This window comes from Hemiscyllium ocellatum, chromosome 33 (genome assembly GCF_020745735.1).
Source record: "Hemiscyllium ocellatum isolate sHemOce1 chromosome 33, sHemOce1.pat.X.cur, whole genome shotgun sequence".
NCBI classification, from domain to species: Eukaryota; Metazoa; Chordata; class Chondrichthyes; order Orectolobiformes; family Hemiscylliidae; genus Hemiscyllium; species Hemiscyllium ocellatum.
In genome coordinates, this window is record NC_083433.1 from 21,111,807 (window position 1) to 21,127,531 (window position 15,725).

Here is a 15,725-nt window from a genome sequence, read left to right on the forward strand (position 1 = left end):
GTTGCAGGAAACTATCGTCTTTTGTTACGGGTTTTCTGTCTTATGAACCTGCTCTGCAGTTACCTGATGAAGGTGCAGCACGCAGAAAGCCAGGACAGGGGTAACCCCAACGTGCTACAGGGAACATTCTGGAACCAGGGGCCTGCCAGGAAGGTAACTTGCCAATTTAAATGAATGGATTTGCCCTTGTCTGCCGTTTTGGGCTTCTGCGGTCGTTCTTGGAACGTATCCCACCGATGGTACGGCGGTGGCGGGGGGTGGGGTGACTGCTGTAATTTCAAAGAACCCCGTTGGGCTGAAACCTGGTGTTGTGGGATTTTTAACACAGTCAAATCAGGTTGTGGGATCCCATGACTCAGCCAATGTCAAATGGCTATCAGATCAGCCCCCACAGCCCCTTCCCAACCCCCCGCCTCCCCCCCCACCCCCGAGGCAACAAATTTATCCTAATATTTTCTTGAACAAGAAAGAAATGTCTTTGGTCTGTTTCCTGAATAGAGTGAAACCCCATCTCTGTTTGTTTCTTCGCAAACTACTGTACGGAAGCGACCTGCTTTAGTAGCTACGTCTGTACGTAAAGATTATTCACGCAGACGATCGCCCAAGGCTGGAACTGGCTTCAGCTCCCTGGTGCCACCAGGCAGCCGTACTAACCACTGATCCACTGTGCCACCCGTACGATTTGGAACGATTTGTCATCATTTGCGGTGCAAGTAGCGAAACAGTTGTCAGTTTGTCAACTGGGTCGGATTATAATGTTGTCAGCGATCTGCAGCAATGTGAACGGAGATGTCGAATCGAGCTGCTGGTGGTGATGAGGCGCGCTTGCAGCGTGACATGTTTACACGGGGAGATCAGCTCCCTCCCCATTCTCCAGAGAGTCGGATACAAGTAGAGAGGATATTGAGAGTGGACGATAAAGAAAGGGTGCACGGACGTAATTCGCTTTTCGCAACTTTTCGGATTGATGCGGAATGCCGAGGAGCGAATCCTGTACGTGAGGGAAACGATGATTGGCATTTATGGGCAAGCTACACCAACACAAGGGGAGGCAATGAATAGGATCTTTCCGTCAAGGCCAACATTTCTCACCCATGCCGAGATCAGCCTGGTGGTGAGCTGCTCTCTCGAACCGCTGCAGTCCAAGTGCTGTCGGTAGCCCCGCGATGCTGTTTGGGCGGGGATTCCCGATTTTGACCCGGTAACACCGGAGGAACAAAGACATATTTGCAATTCAGGACAGCGAGTGTCTCGGAGGGGGGGGAGAACTTGCGAATGGTGGTGTTCCCGTGGATCTGCTGCCGTCATCCTTCGAGGCTGCGTTGGCCATGGGTTTGCAAGGTGCTGCCTGAGGAATTCTGGTGAATCTTGTAGATGCCGGGGGAATGAATGACCCTGCCGCCGCCGCTGTCCCCGATCACCGGGAGAAACCTCTCTGCAGTCGACCTGACGTGCGGTGGCTCCGGCCCGTGCCATCTGATTGGTCGTCAGCGCGACCTACGCGGCTACGTAACAGATGGAGAGAAAAGCACGGGGAAAGCACAGCGACTGCTGCAGAGTGATCTTCCGGTCTGGTTGGATATCTTGGAAGGAAGGTAGACGGTAAGGGAATAAAGGAACTTTGAATATCATCAAACTGATGGAAAGGATAGTCGGCAAATATGACCTCCACCGTTGGAGTATTAATGTGCTATCGCTTCTCGGCCTTTTGGCTTGGAATATGTGTAGTTTCTGTTCTTATCAGTTTAATCGCTGATATCTCCCGAAGGTGGAGTGTTTGTATTAAATGGATTTTTGGAGCAGGGAGATGGCTTAAGGGCTTGCTCTGTCCTCTCCATGTATCAGCCTGGTATTGCAGTGTTTCCAGGAATGGTGCACCCAACGCTACCCAAGTTCAAAAGCAGGTGAATGCAATGTGAATCTCTTGCCTTTGCTAGTTTGCCGTGTTGATGGCAGTCAGTGATTGTTGCATCTATTGTCTTTTCAGTTGCAGGAAACTATCGTCTTTTGTTACGGGTTTTCTGTCTTATGAACCTGCTCTGCAGTTACCTGATGAAGGTGCAGCACGCAGAAAGCCAGGACAGGGGTAACCCCAACGTGCTACAGGGAACATTCTGGAACCAGGGGCCTGCCAGGAAGGTAACTTGCCAATTTAAATGAATGGATTTGCCCTTGTCTGCCGTTTTGGGCTTCTGCGGTCGTTCTTGGAACGTATCCCACCGATGGTACGGCGGTGGCGGGGGGTGGGGTGACTGCTGTAATTTCAAAGAACCCCGTTGGGCTGAAACCTGGTGTTGTGGGATTTTTAACACAGTCAAATCAGGTTGTGGGATCCCATGACTCAGCCAATGTCAAATGGCTATCAGATCAGCCCCCACAGCCCCTTCCCAACCCCCCCGCCTCCCCCCCCACCCCCGAGGCAACAAATTTATCCTAATATTTTCTTGAACAAGAAAGAAATGTCTTTGGTCTGTTTCCTGAATAGAGTGAAACCCCCATCTCTGTTTGTTTCTTCGCAAACTACTGTACGGAAGCGACCTGCTTTAGTAGCTACGTCTGTACGTAAAGATTATTCACGCAGACGATCGCCCAAGGCTGGAACTGGCTTCAGCTCCCTGGTGCCACCAGGCAGCCGTACTAACCACTGATCCACTGTGCCACCCGTACGATTTGGAACGATTTGTCATCATTTGCGGTGCAAGTAGCGAAACAGTTGTCAGTTTGTCAACTGGGTCGGATTATAATGTTGTCAGCGATCTGCAGCAATGTGAACGGAGATGTCGAATCGAGCTGCTGGTGGTGATGAGGCGCGCTTGCAGCGTGACATGTTTACACGGGGAGATCAGCTCCCTCCCCATTCTCCAGAGAGTCGGATACAAGTAGAGAGGATATTGAGAGTGGACGATAAAGAAAGGGTGCACGGACGTAATTCGCTTTTCGCAACTTTTCGGATTGATGCGGAATGCCGAGGAGCGAATCCTGTACGTGAGGGAAACGATGATTGGCATTTATGGGCAAGCTACACCAACACAAGGGGAGGCAATGAATAGGATCTTTCCGTCAAGGCCAACATTTCTCGCCCATGCCGAGATCAGCCTGGTGGTGAGCTGCTCTCTCGAACCGCTGCAGTCCAAGTGCTGTCGGTAGCCCCGCGATGCTGTTTGGGCGGGGATTCCCGATTTTGACCCGGTAACACCGGAGGAACAAAGACATATTTGCAATTCAGGACAGCGAGTGTCTCGGGGGGGGGGGGGGAGAACTTGCGAATGGTGGTGTTCCCGTGGATCTGCTGCCGTCATCCTTCGAGGCTGCGTTGGCCATGGGTTTGCAAGGTGCTGCCTGAGGAATTCTGGTGAATCTTGTAGATGCCGGGGGAATGATGACCCTGCCGGGGGAATGAATGACCCTGCCGCCGCCGCTGTCCCCGATCACCGGGAGAAACCTCTCTGCAGTCGACCTGACGTGCGGTGGCTCCGGCCCGTGCCATCTGATTGGTCGTCAGCGCGACCTACGCGGCTACGTAACAGATGGAGAGAAAAGCACGGGGAAAGCACAGCGACTGCTGCAGAGTGATCTTCCGGTCTGGTTGGATATCTTGGAAGGAAGGTAGACGGTAAGGGAATAAAGGAACTTTGAATATCATCAAACTGATGGAAAGGATAGTCGGCAAATATGACCTCCACCGTTGGAGTATTAATGTGCTATCGCTTCTCGGCCTTTTGGCTTGGAATATGTGTAGTTTCTGTTCTTATCAGTTTAATCGCTGATATCTCCCGAAGGTGGGAGTGTTTGTATTAAATGGATTTTTGGAGCAGGGAGATGGCTTAAGGGCTTGCTCTGTCCTCTCCATGTATCAGCCTGGTATTGCAGTGTTTCCAGGAATGGTGCACCCAACGCTTACCCAAGTTCAAAAGCAGGTGAATGCAATGTGAATCTCTTGCCTTTGCTAGTTTGCCGTGTTGATGGCAGTCAGTGATTGTTGCATCTATTGTCTTTTCAGTTGCAGGAAACTATCGTCTTTTGTTACGGGTTTTCTGTCTTATGAACCTGCTCTGCAGTTACCTGATGAAGGTGCAGCACGCAGAAAGCCAGGACAGGGGTAACCCCAACGTGCTACAGGGAACATTCTGGAACCAGGGGCCTGCCAGGAAGGTAACTTGCCAATTTAAATGAATGTATTTGCCCTTGTCTGCCGTTTTGGGCTTCTGCGGTCGTTCTTGGAACGTATCCCACCGATGGTACGGCGGTGGCGGGGGTGGGGTGACTGCTGTAATTTCAAAGAACCCCGTTGGGCTGAAACCTGGTGTTGTGGGATTTTTAACACAGTCAAATCAGGTTGTGGGATCCCATGACTCAGCCAATGTCAAATGGCTATCAGATCAGCCCCCACAGCCCCTTCCCACCCCCCCCGCCTCCCCCCCCACCCCCGAGGCAACAAATTTATCCTAATATTTTCTTGAACAAGAAAGAAATGTCTTTGGTCTGTTTCCTGAATAGAGTGAAACCCCCATCTCTGTTTGTTTCTTCGCAAACTACTGTACGGAAGCGACCTGCTTTAGTAGCTACGTCTGTACGTAAAGATTATTCACGCAGACGATCGCCCAAGGCTGGAACTGGCTTCAGCTCCCTGGTGCCACCAGGCAGCCGTACTAACCACTGATCCACTGTGCCACCCGTACGATTTGGAACGATTTGTCATCATTTGCGGTGCAAGTAGCGAAACAGTTGTCAGTTTGTCAACTGGGTCGGATTATAATGTTGTCAGCGATCTGCAGCAATGTGAACGGAGATGTCGAATCGAGCTGCTGGTGGTGATGAGGCGCGCTTGCAGCGTGACATGTTTACACGGGGAGATCAGCTCCCTCCCCATTCTCCAGAGAGTCGGATACAAGTAGAGAGGATATTGAGAGTGGACGATAAAGAAAGGGTGCACGGACGTAATTCGCTTTTCGCAACTTTTCGGATTGATGCGGAATGCCGAGGAGCGAATCCTGTACGTGAGGGAAACGATGATTGGCATTTATGGGCAAGCTACACCAACACAAGGGGAGGCAATGAATAGGATCTTTCCGTCAAGGCCAACATTTCTCACCCATGCCGAGATCAGCCTGGTGGTGAGCTGCTCTCTCGAACCGCTGCAGTCCAAGTGCTTTCGGTAGCCCCGCGATGCTGTTTGGGCGGGGATTCCCTATTTTGACCCGGTAACACCGGAGGAACAAAGACATATTTGCAATTCAGGACAGCGAGTGTCTCGGGGGGGGGGAGGGGAGAACTTGCGAATGGTGGTGTTCCCGTGGATCTGCTGCCGTCATCCTTCGAGGCTGCGTTGGCCATGGGTTTGCAAGGTGCTGCCTGAGGAATTCTGGTGAATCTTGTAGATGCCGGGGGAATGAATGAATGACCCTGCCGCCGCCGCTGTCCCCGATCACCGGGAGAAACCTCTCTGCAGTCGACCTGACGTGCGGTGGCTCCGGCCCGTGCCATCTGATTGGTCGTCAGCGCGACCTGCGCGGCTACGTAACAGATGGAGAGAAAAGCACGGGGAAAGCACAGCGACTGCTGCAGAGTGATCTTCCGGTCTGGTTGGATATCTTGGAAGGAAGGTAGACGGTAAGGGAATAAAGGAACTTTGAATATCATCAAACTGATGGAAAGGATAGTCGGCAAATATGACCTCCACCGTTGGAGTATTAATGTGCTATCGCTTCTCGGCCTTTTGGCTTGGAATATGTGTAGTTTCTGTTCTTATCAGTTTAATCGCTGATATCTCCCGAAGGTGGGAGTGTTTGTATTAAATGGATTTTTGGAGCAGGGAGATGGCTTAAGGGCTTGCTCTGTCCTCTCCATGTATCAGCCTGGTATTGCAGTGTTTCCAGGAATGGTGCACCCAACGCTTACCCAAGTTCAAAAGCAGGTGAATGCAATGTGAATCTCTTGCCTTTGCTAGTTTGCCGTGTTGATGGCAGTCAGTGATTGTTGCATCTATTGTCTTTTCAGTTGCAGGAAACTATCGTCTTTTGTTACGGGTTTTCTGTCTTATGAACCTGCTCTGCAGTTACCTGATGAAGGTGCAGCACGCAGAAAGCCAGGACAGGGGTAACCCCAACGTGCTACAGGGAACATTCTGGAACCAGGGGCCTGCCAGGAAGGTAACTTGCCAATTTAAATGAATGGATTTGCCCTTGTCTGCCGTTTTGGGCTTCTGCGGTCGTTCTTGGAACGTATCCCACCGATGGTACGGCGGTGGCGGGGGGGTGGGGTGACTGCTGTAATTTCAAAGAACCCCGTTGGGCTGAAACCTGGTGTTGTGGGATTTTTAACACAGTCAAATCAGGTTGTGGGATCCCATGACTCAGCCAATGTCAAATGGCTATCAGATCAGCCCCCACAGCCCCTTCCCAACCCCCCCGCCTCCCCCCCCACCCCCGAGGCAACAAATTTATCCTAATATTTTCTTGAACAAGAAAGAAATGTCTTTGGTCTGTTTCCTGAATAGAGTGAAACCCCCATCTCTGTTTGTTTCTTCGCAAACTACTGTACGGAAGCGACCTGCTTTAGTAGCTACGTCTGTACGTAAAGATTATTCACGCAGACGATCGCCCAAGGCTGGAACTGGCTTCAGCTCCCTGGTGCCACCAGGCAGCCGTACTAACCACTGATCCACTGTGCCACCCGTACGATTTGGAACGATTTGTCATCATTTGCGGTGCAAGTAGCGAAACAGTTGTCAGTTTGTCAACTGGGTCGGATTATAATGTTGTCAGCGATCTGCAGCAATGTGAACGGAGATGTCGAATCGAGCTGCTGGTGGTGATGAGGCGCGCTTGCAGCATGACATGTTTACACGGGGAGATCAGCTCCCTCCCCATTCTCCAGAGAGTCAGATACAAGTAGAGAGGATATTGAGAGTGGACGATAAAGAAAGGGTGCACGGACGTAATTCGCTTTTCGCAACTTTTCGGATTGATGCGGAATGCCGAGGAGCGAATCCTGTACGTGAGGGAAACGATGATTGGCATTTATGGGCAAGCTACACCAACACAAGGGAGGCAATGAATAGGATCTTTCCGTCAAGGCCAACATTTCTCACCCATGCCGAGATCAGCCTGGTGGTGAGCTGCTCTCTCGAACCGCTGCAGTCCAAGTGCTGTCGGTAGCCCCGCGATGCTGTTTGGGCGGGGATTCCCGATTTTGACCCGGTAACACCGGAGGAACAAAGACATATTTGCAATTCAGGACAGCGAGTGTCTCGGAGGGGGGGGAGAACTTGCGAATGGTGGTGTTCCCGTGGATCTGCTGCCGTCATCCTTCGAGGCTGCGTTGGCCATGGGTTTGCAAGGTGCTGCCTGAGGAATTCTGGTGAATCTTGTAGATGCCGGGGGAATGAATGACCCTGCCGGGGGAATGAATGACCCTGCCGCCGCCGCTGTCCCCGATCACCGGGAGAAACCTCTCTGCAGTCGACCTGACGTGCGGTGGCTCCGGCCCGTGCCATCTGATTGGTCGTCAGCGCGACCTACGCGGCTACGTAACAGATGGAGAGAAAAGCACGGGGAAAGCACAGCGACTGCTGCAGAGTGATCTTCCGGTCTGGTTGGATATCTTGGAAGGAAGGTAGACGGTAAGGGAATAAAGGAACTTTGAATATCATCAAACTGATGGAAAGGATAGTCGGCAAATATGACCTCCACCGTTGGAGTATTAATGTGCTATCGCTTCTCGGCCTTTTGGCTTGGAATATGTGTAGTTTCTGTTCTTATCAGTTTAATCGCTGATATCTCCCGAAGGTGGGAGTGTTTGTATTAAATGGATTTTTGGAGCAGGGAGATGGCTTAAGGGCTTGCTCTGTCCTCTCCATGTATCAGCCTGGTATTGCAGTGTTTCCAGGAATGGTGCACCCAACGCTTACCCAAGTTCAAAAGCAGGTGAATGCAATGTGAATCTCTTGCCTTTGCTAGTTTGCCGTGTTGATGGCAGTCAGTGATTGTTGCATCTATTGTCTTTTCAGTTGCAGGAAACTATCGTCTTTTGTTACGGGTTTTCTGTCTTATGAACCTGCTCTGCAGTTACCTGATGAAGGTGCAGCACGCAGAAAGCCAGGACAGGGGTAACCCCAACGTGCTACAGGGAACATTCTGGAACCAGGGGCCTGCCAGGAAGGTAACTTGCCAATTTAAATGAATGGATTTGCCCTTGTCTGCCGTTTTGGGCTTCTGCGGTCGTTCTTGGAACGTATCCCACCGATGGTACGGCGGTGGCGGGGGGTGGGGTGACTGCTGTAATTTCAAAGAACCCCGTTGGGCTGAAACCTGGTGTTGTGGGATTTTTAACACAGTCAAATCAGGTTGTGGGATCCCATGACTCAGCCAATGTCAAATGGCTATCAGATCAGCCCCCACAGCCCCTTCCCAACCCCCCCGCCCTCCCCCCCCACCCCCGAGGCAACAAATTTATCCTAATATTTTCTTGAACAAGAAAGAAATGTCTTTGGTCTGTTTCCTGAATAGAGTGAAACCCCCATCTCTGTTTGTTTCTTCGCAAACTACTGTACGGAAGCGACCTGCTTTAGTAGCTACGTCTGTACGTAAAGATTATTCACGCAGACGATCGCCCAAGGCTGGAACTGGCTTCAGCTCCCTGGTGCCACCAGGCAGCCGTACTAACCACTGATCCACTGTACCACCCGTACGATTTGGAACGATTTGTCATCATTTGCGGTGCAAGTAGCGAAACAGTTGTCAGTTTGTCAACTGGGTCGGATTATAATGTTGTCAGCGATCTGCAGCAATGTGAACGGAGATGTCGAATCGAGCTGCTGGTGGTGATGAGGCGCGCTTGCAGCGTGACATGTTTACACGGGGAGATCAGCTCCCTCCCCATTCTCCAGAGAGTCGGATACAAGTAGAGAGGATATTGAGAGTGGACGATAAAGAAAGGGTGCACGGACGTAATTCGCTTTTCGCAACTTTTCGGATTGATGCGGAATGCCGAGGAGCAAATCCTGTACGTGAGGGAAACGATGATTGGCATTTATGGGCAAGCTACACCAACACAAGGGGAGGCAATGAATAGGATCTTTCCGTCAAGGCCAACATTTCTCACCCATGCCGAGATCAGCCTGGTGGTGAGCTGCTCTCTCGAACCGCTGCAGTCCAAGTGCTGTCGGTAGCCCCGCGATGCTGTTTGGGCGGGGATTCCCGATTTTGACCCGGTAACACCGGAGGAACAAAGACATATTTGCAATTCAGGACAGCGAGTGTCTCGGGGGGGGGGGGAGAACTTGCGAATGGTGGTGTTCCCGTGGATCTGCTGCCGTCATCCTTCGAGGCTGCGTTGGCCATGGGTTTGCAAGGTGCTGCCTGAGGAATTCTGGTGAATCTTGTAGATGCCGGGGGAATGAATGACCCTGCCGGGGGAATGAATGACCCTGCCGCCGCCGCTGTCCCCCGATCACCGGGAGAAACCTCTCTGCAGTCGACCTGACGTGCGGTGGCTCCGGCCCGTGCCATCTGATTGGTCGTCAGCGCGACCTACGCGGCTACGTAACAGATGGAGAGAAAAGCACGGGGGAAAGCACAGCGACTGCTGCAGAGTGATCTTCCGGTCTGGTTGAATATCTTGGAAGGAAGGTAGACGGTAAGGGAAAAAGGAACTTTGAATATCATCAAACTGATGGAAAGGATAGTCGGCAAATATGACCTCCACCGTTGGAGTATTGATGTGCTATCGCTTCTCGGCCTTTTGGCTTGGAATATGTGTAGTTTCTGTTCTTATCAGTTTAATCGCTGATATCTCACGAAGGTGGGAGTGTTTGTATTAAATGGATTTTTGGAGCAGGGAGATGGCTTAAGGGCTTGCTCTGTCCTCTCCATGTATCAGCCTGGTATTGCAGTGTTTCCAGGAATGGTGCACCCAACGCTTACCCAAGTTCAAAAGCAGGTGAATGCAATGTGAATCTCTTGCCTTTGCTAGTTTGCCGTGTTGATGGCAGTCAGTGATTGTTGCATCTATTGTCTTTTCAGTTGCAGGAAACTATCGTCTTTTGTTACGGGTTTTCTGTCTTATGAACCTGCTCTGCAGTTACCTGATGAAGGTGCAGCACGCAGAAAGCCAGGACAGGGGTACCCCAACGTGCTACAGGGAACATTCTGGAACCAGGGGCCTGCCAGGAAGGTAACTTGCCAATTTAAATGAATGGATTTGCCCTTGTCTGCCGTTTTGGGCTTCTGCGGTCGTTCTTGGAACGTATCCCACCGATGGTACGGCGGTGGCGGGGGGTGGGGTGACTGCTGTAATTTCAAAGAACCCCGTTGGGCTGAAACCTGGTGTTGTGGGATTTTTAACACAGTCAAATCAGGTTGTGGGATCCATGACTCAGCCAATGTCAAATGGCTATCAGATCAGCCCCCACAGCCCCTTCCCAACCCCCCCGCCTCCCCCCCCACCCCCGAGGCAACAAATTTATCCTAATATTTTCTTGAACAAGAAAGAAATGTCTTTGGTCTGTTTCCTGAATAGAGTGAAACCCCCATCTCTGTTTGTTTCTTCGCAAACTACTGTACGGAAGCGACCTGCTTTAGTAGCTACGTCTGTACGTAAAGATTATTCACGCAGACGATCGCCCAAGGCTGGAACTGGCTTCAGCTCCCTGGTGCCACCAGGCAGCCGTACTAACCACTGATCCACTGTGCCACCCGTACGATTTGGAACGATTTGTCATCATTTGCGGTGCAAGTAGCGAAACAGTTGTCAGTTTGTCAACTGGGTCGGATTATAATGTTGTCAGCGATCTGCAGCAATGTGAACGGAGATGTCGAATCGAGCTGCTGGTGGTGATGAGGCGCGCTTGCAGCGTGACATGTTTACACGGGGAGATCAGCTCCCTCCCCATTCTCCAGAGAGTCGGATACAAGTAGAGAGGATATTGAGAGTGGACGATAAAGAAAGGGTGCACGGACGTAATTCGCTTTTCGCAACTTTTCGGATTGATGCGGAATGCCGAGGAGCAAATCCTGTACGTGAGGGAAACGATGATTGGCATTTATGGGCAAGCTACACCAACACAAGGGGAGGCAATGAATAGGATCTTTCCGTCAAGGCCAACATTTCTCACCCATGCCGAGATCAGCCTGGTGGTGAGCTGCTCTCTCGAACCGCTGCAGTCCAAGTGCTTTCGGTAGCCCCGCGATGCTGTTTGGGCGGGGATTCCCGATTTTGACCCGGTAACACCGGAGGAACAAAGACATATTTGCAATTCAGGACAGCGAGTGTCTCGGGGGGGGGGGGAGAACTTGCGAATGGTGGTGTTCCCGTGGATCTGCTGCCGTCATCCTTCGAGGCTGCGTTGGCCATGGGTTTGCAAGGTGCTGCCTGAGGAATTCTGGTGAATCTTGTAGATGCCGGGGGAATGAATGACCCTGCCGGGGGAATGAATGACCCTGCCGCCGCCGCTGTCCCCGATCACCGGGAGAAACCTCTCTGCAGTCGACCTGACGTGCGGTGGCTCCGGCCCGTGCCATCTGATTGGTCGTCAGCGCGACCTGCGCGGCTACGTAACAGATGGAGAGAAAAGCACGGGGAAAGCACAGCGACTGCTGCAGAGTGATCTTCCGGTCTGGTTGGATATCTTGGAAGGAAGGTAGACGGTAAGGGAATAAAGGAACTTTGAATATCATCAAACTGATGGAAAGGATAGTCGGCAAATATGACCTCCACCGTTGGAGTATTAATGTGCTATCGCTTCTCGGCCTTTTGGCTTGGAATATGTGTAGTTTCTGTTCTTATCAGTTTAATCGCTGATATCTCCCGAAGGTGGGAGTGTTTGTATTAAATGGATTTTTGGAGCAGGGAGATGGCTTAAGGGCTTGCTCTGTCCTCTCCATGTATCAGCCTGGTATTGCAGTGTTTCCAGGAATGGTGCACCCAACGCTTACCCAAGTTCAAAAGCAGGTGAATGCAATGTGAATCTCTTGCCTTTGCTAGTTTGCCGTGTTGATGGCAGTCAGTGATTGTTGCATCTATTGTCTTTTCAGTTGCAGGAAACTATCGTCTTTTGTTACGGGTTTTCTGTCTTATGAACCTGCTCTGCAGTTACCTGATGAAGGTGCAGCACGCAGAAAGCCAGGACAGGGGTAACCCCAACGTGCTACAGGGAACATTCTGGAACCAGGGGCCTGCCAGGAAGGTAACTTGCCAATTTAAATGAATGGATTTGCCCTTGTCTGCCGTTTTGGGCTTCTGCGGTCGTTCTTGAAACGTATCCCACCGATGGTACGGCGGTGGCGGGGGGTGGGGTGACTGCTGTAATTTCAAAGAACCCCGTTGGGCTGAAACCTGGTGTTGTGGGATTTTTAACACAGTCAAATCAGGTTGTGGGATCCCATGACTCAGCCAATGTCAAATGGCTATCAGATCAGCCCCCACAGCCCCTTCCCAACCCCCCCGCCTCCCCCCCCACCCCCGAGGCAACAAATTTATCCTAATATTTTCTTGAACAAGAAAGAAATGTCTTTGGTCTGTTTCCTGAATAGAGTGAAACCCCCATCTCTGTTTGTTTCTTCGCAAACTACTGTACGGAAGCGACCTGCTTTAGTAGCTACGTCTGTACGTAAAGATTATTCACGCAGACGATCGCCCAAGGCTGGAACTGGCTTCAGCTCCCTGGTGCCACCAGGCAGCCGTACTAACCACTGATCCACTGTGCCACCCGTACGATTTGGAACGATTTGTCATCATTTGCGGTGCAAGTAGCGAAACAGTTGTCAGTTTGTCAACTGGGTCGGATTATAATGTTGTCAGCGATCTGCAGCAATGTGAACGGAGATGTCGAATCGAGCTGCTGGGGGTGATGAGGCGCGCTTGCAGCGTGACATGTTTACACGGGGAGATCAGCTCCCTCCCCATTCTCCAGAGAGTCGGATACAAGTAGAGAGGATATTGAGAGTGGACGATAAAGAAAGGGTGCACGGACGTAATTCGCTTTTCGCAACTTTTCGGATTGATGCGGAATGCCGAGGAGCGAATCCTGTACGTGAGGGAAACGATGATTGGCATTTATGGCAAGCTACACCAACACAAGGGGAGGCAATGAATAGGATCTTTCCGTCAAGGCCAACATTTCTCGCCCATGCCGAGATCAGCCTGGTGGTGAGCTGCTCTCTCGAACCGCTGCAGTCCAAGTGCTGTCGGTAGCCCCGCGATGCTGTTTGGGCGGGGATTCCCGATTTTGACCCGGTAACACCGGAGGAACAAAGACATATTTGCAATTCAGGACAGCGAGTGTCTCGGGGGGGGGGGGAGGGGGGAGAACTTGCGAATGGTGGTGTTCCCGTGGATCTGCTGCCGTCATCCTTCGAGGCTGCGTTGGCCATGGGTTTGCAAGGTGCTGCCTGAGGAATTCTGGTGAATCTTGTAGATGCCGGGGGAATGAATGACCCTGCCGGGGAATGAATGACCCTGCCGCCGCCGCTGTCCCGATCACCGGGAGAAACCTCTCTGCAGTCGACCTGACGTGCGGTGGCTCCGGCCCGTGCCATCTGATTGGTCGTCAGCGCGACCTACGCGGCTACGTAACAGATGGAGAGAAAAGCACGGGGAAAGCACAGCGACTGCTGCAGAGTGATCTTCCGGTCTGGTTGGATATCTTGGAAGGAAGGTAGACGGTAAGGGAATAAAGGAACTTTGAATATCATCAAACTGATGGAAAGGATAGTCGGCAAATATGACCTCCACCGTTGGAGTATTAATGTGCTATCGCTTCTCGGCCTTTTGGCTTGGAATATGTGTAGTTTCTGTTCTTATCAGTTTAATCGCTGATATCTCCCGAAGGTGGGAGTGTTTGTATTAAATGGATTTTTGGAGCAGGGAGATGGCTTAAGGGCTTGCTCTGTCCTCTCCATGTATCAGCCTGGTATTGCAGTGTTTCCAGGAATGGTGCACCCAACGCTTACCCAAGTTCAAAAGCAGGTGAATGCAATGTGAATCTCTTGCCTTTGCTAGTTTGCCGTGTTGATGGCAGTCAGTGATTGTTGCATCTATTGTCTTTTCAGTTGCAGGAAACTATCGTCTTTTGTTACGGGTTTTCTGTCTTATGAACCTGCTCTGCAGTTACCTGATGAAGGTGCAGCACGCAGAAAGCCAGGACAGGGGTAACCCCAACGTGCTACAGGGAACATTCTGGAACCAGGGGCCTGCCAGGAAGGTAACTTGCCAATTTAAATGAATGGATTTGCCCTTGTCTGCCGTTTTGGGCTTCTGCGGTCGTTCTTGAAACGTATCCCACCGATGGTACGGCGGTGGCGGGGGGTGGGGTGACTGCTGTAATTTCAAAGAACCCCGTTGGGCTGAAACCTGGTGTTGTGGGATTTTTAACACAGTCAAATCAGGTTGTGGGATCCCATGACTCAGCCAATGTCAAATGGCTATCAGATCAGCCCCCACAGCCCCTTCCCAACCCCCCCGCCTCCCCCCCCACCCCCGAGGCAACAAATTTATCCTAATATTTTCTTGAACAAGAAAGAAATGTCTTTGGTCTGTTTCCTGAATAGAGTGAAACCCCCATCTCTGTTTGTTTCTTCGCAAACTACTGTACGGAAGCGACCTGCTTTAGTAGCTACGTCTGTACGTAAAGATTATTCACGCAGACGATCGCCCAAGGCTGGAACTGGCTTCAGCTCCCTGGTGCCACCAGGCAGCCGTACTAACCACTGATCCACTGTGCCACCCGTACGATTTGGAACGATTTGTCATCATTTGCGGTGCAAGTAGCGAAACAGTTGTCAGTTTGTCAACTGGGTCGGATTATAATGTTGTCAGCGATCTGCAGCAATGTGAACGGAGATGTCGAATCGAGCTGCTGGGGGTGATGAGGCGCGCTTGCAGCGTGACATGTTTACACGGGGAGATCAGCTCCCTCCCCATTCTCCAGAGAGTCGGATACAAGTAGAGAGGATATTGAGAGTGGACGATAAAGAAAGGGTGCACGGACGTAATTCGCTTTTCGCAACTTTTCGGATTGATGCGGAATGCCGAGGAGCGAATCCTGTACGTGAGGGAAACGATGATTGGCATTTATGGGCAAGCTACACCAACACAAGGGGAGGCAATGAATAGGATCTTTCCGTCAAGGCCAACATTTCTCGCCCATGCCGAGATCAGCCTGGTGGTGAGCTGCTCTCTCGAACCGCTGCAGTCCAAGTGCTGTCGGTAGCCCCGCGATGCTGTTTGGGCGGGGATTCCCGATTTTGACCCGGTAACACCGGAGGAACAAAGACATATTTGCAATTCAGGACAGCGAGTGTCTCGGGGGGGGGGGGGGGAGAACTTGCGAATGGTGGTGTTCCCGTGGATCTGCTGCCGTCATCCTTCGAGGCTGCGTTGGCCATGGGTTTGCAAGGTGCTGCCTGAGGAATTCTGGTGAATCTTGTAGATGCCGGGGGAATGAATGACCCTGCCGGGGGAATGAATGACCCTGCCGCCGCCGCTGTCCCCGATCACCGGGAGAAACCTCTCTGCAGTCGACCTGACGTGCGGTGGCTCCGGCCCGTGCCATCTGATTGGTCGTCAGCGCGACCTACGCGGCTACGTAACAGATGGAGAGAAAAGCACGGGGGAAAGCACAGCGACTGCTGCAGAGTGATCTTCCGGTCTGGTTGGATATCTTGGAAGGAAGGTAGACGGTAAGGGAATAAAGGAACTTTGAATATCATCAAACTGATGGAAAGGAT

General features: G+C 51.5%; 7 non-coding genes across 7 annotated transcripts; all 7 read left to right on the plus strand.

The window, feature by feature from the left end:
• Window positions 1-1,692: 1,692 nt before the first annotated feature.
• On the plus strand, window positions 1,693-1,883 carry LOC132831891 (U2 spliceosomal RNA). Its single transcript, XR_009646841.1, has one exon. It is a non-coding gene; the product is annotated as a U2 spliceosomal RNA (small nuclear RNA).
• Window positions 1,884-3,703: 1,820 nt separating this feature from the next.
• Window positions 3,704-3,895, plus strand: LOC132831755 (U2 spliceosomal RNA). The gene has a single exon (XR_009646707.1). It is a non-coding gene; the product is annotated as a U2 spliceosomal RNA (small nuclear RNA).
• Window positions 3,896-5,700: 1,805 nt separating this feature from the next.
• LOC132831756 (U2 spliceosomal RNA) lies at window positions 5,701-5,892 on the plus strand. The gene has a single exon (XR_009646708.1). It is a non-coding gene; the product is annotated as a U2 spliceosomal RNA (small nuclear RNA).
• A 1,819-nt stretch (window positions 5,893-7,711) lies between these two features.
• LOC132831757 (U2 spliceosomal RNA) lies at window positions 7,712-7,903 on the plus strand. The gene has a single exon (XR_009646709.1). It is a non-coding gene; the product is annotated as a U2 spliceosomal RNA (small nuclear RNA).
• A 1,822-nt stretch (window positions 7,904-9,725) lies between these two features.
• LOC132831889 (U2 spliceosomal RNA) lies at window positions 9,726-9,917 on the plus strand. The gene has a single exon (XR_009646839.1). It is a non-coding gene; the product is annotated as a U2 spliceosomal RNA (small nuclear RNA).
• Window positions 9,918-11,735: 1,818 nt separating this feature from the next.
• On the plus strand, window positions 11,736-11,927 carry LOC132831758 (U2 spliceosomal RNA). The gene has a single exon (XR_009646710.1). It is a non-coding gene; the product is annotated as a U2 spliceosomal RNA (small nuclear RNA).
• A 1,824-nt stretch (window positions 11,928-13,751) lies between these two features.
• On the plus strand, window positions 13,752-13,943 carry LOC132831759 (U2 spliceosomal RNA). The gene has a single exon (XR_009646711.1). It is a non-coding gene; the product is annotated as a U2 spliceosomal RNA (small nuclear RNA).
• Window positions 13,944-15,725: the final 1,782 nt, after the last annotated feature.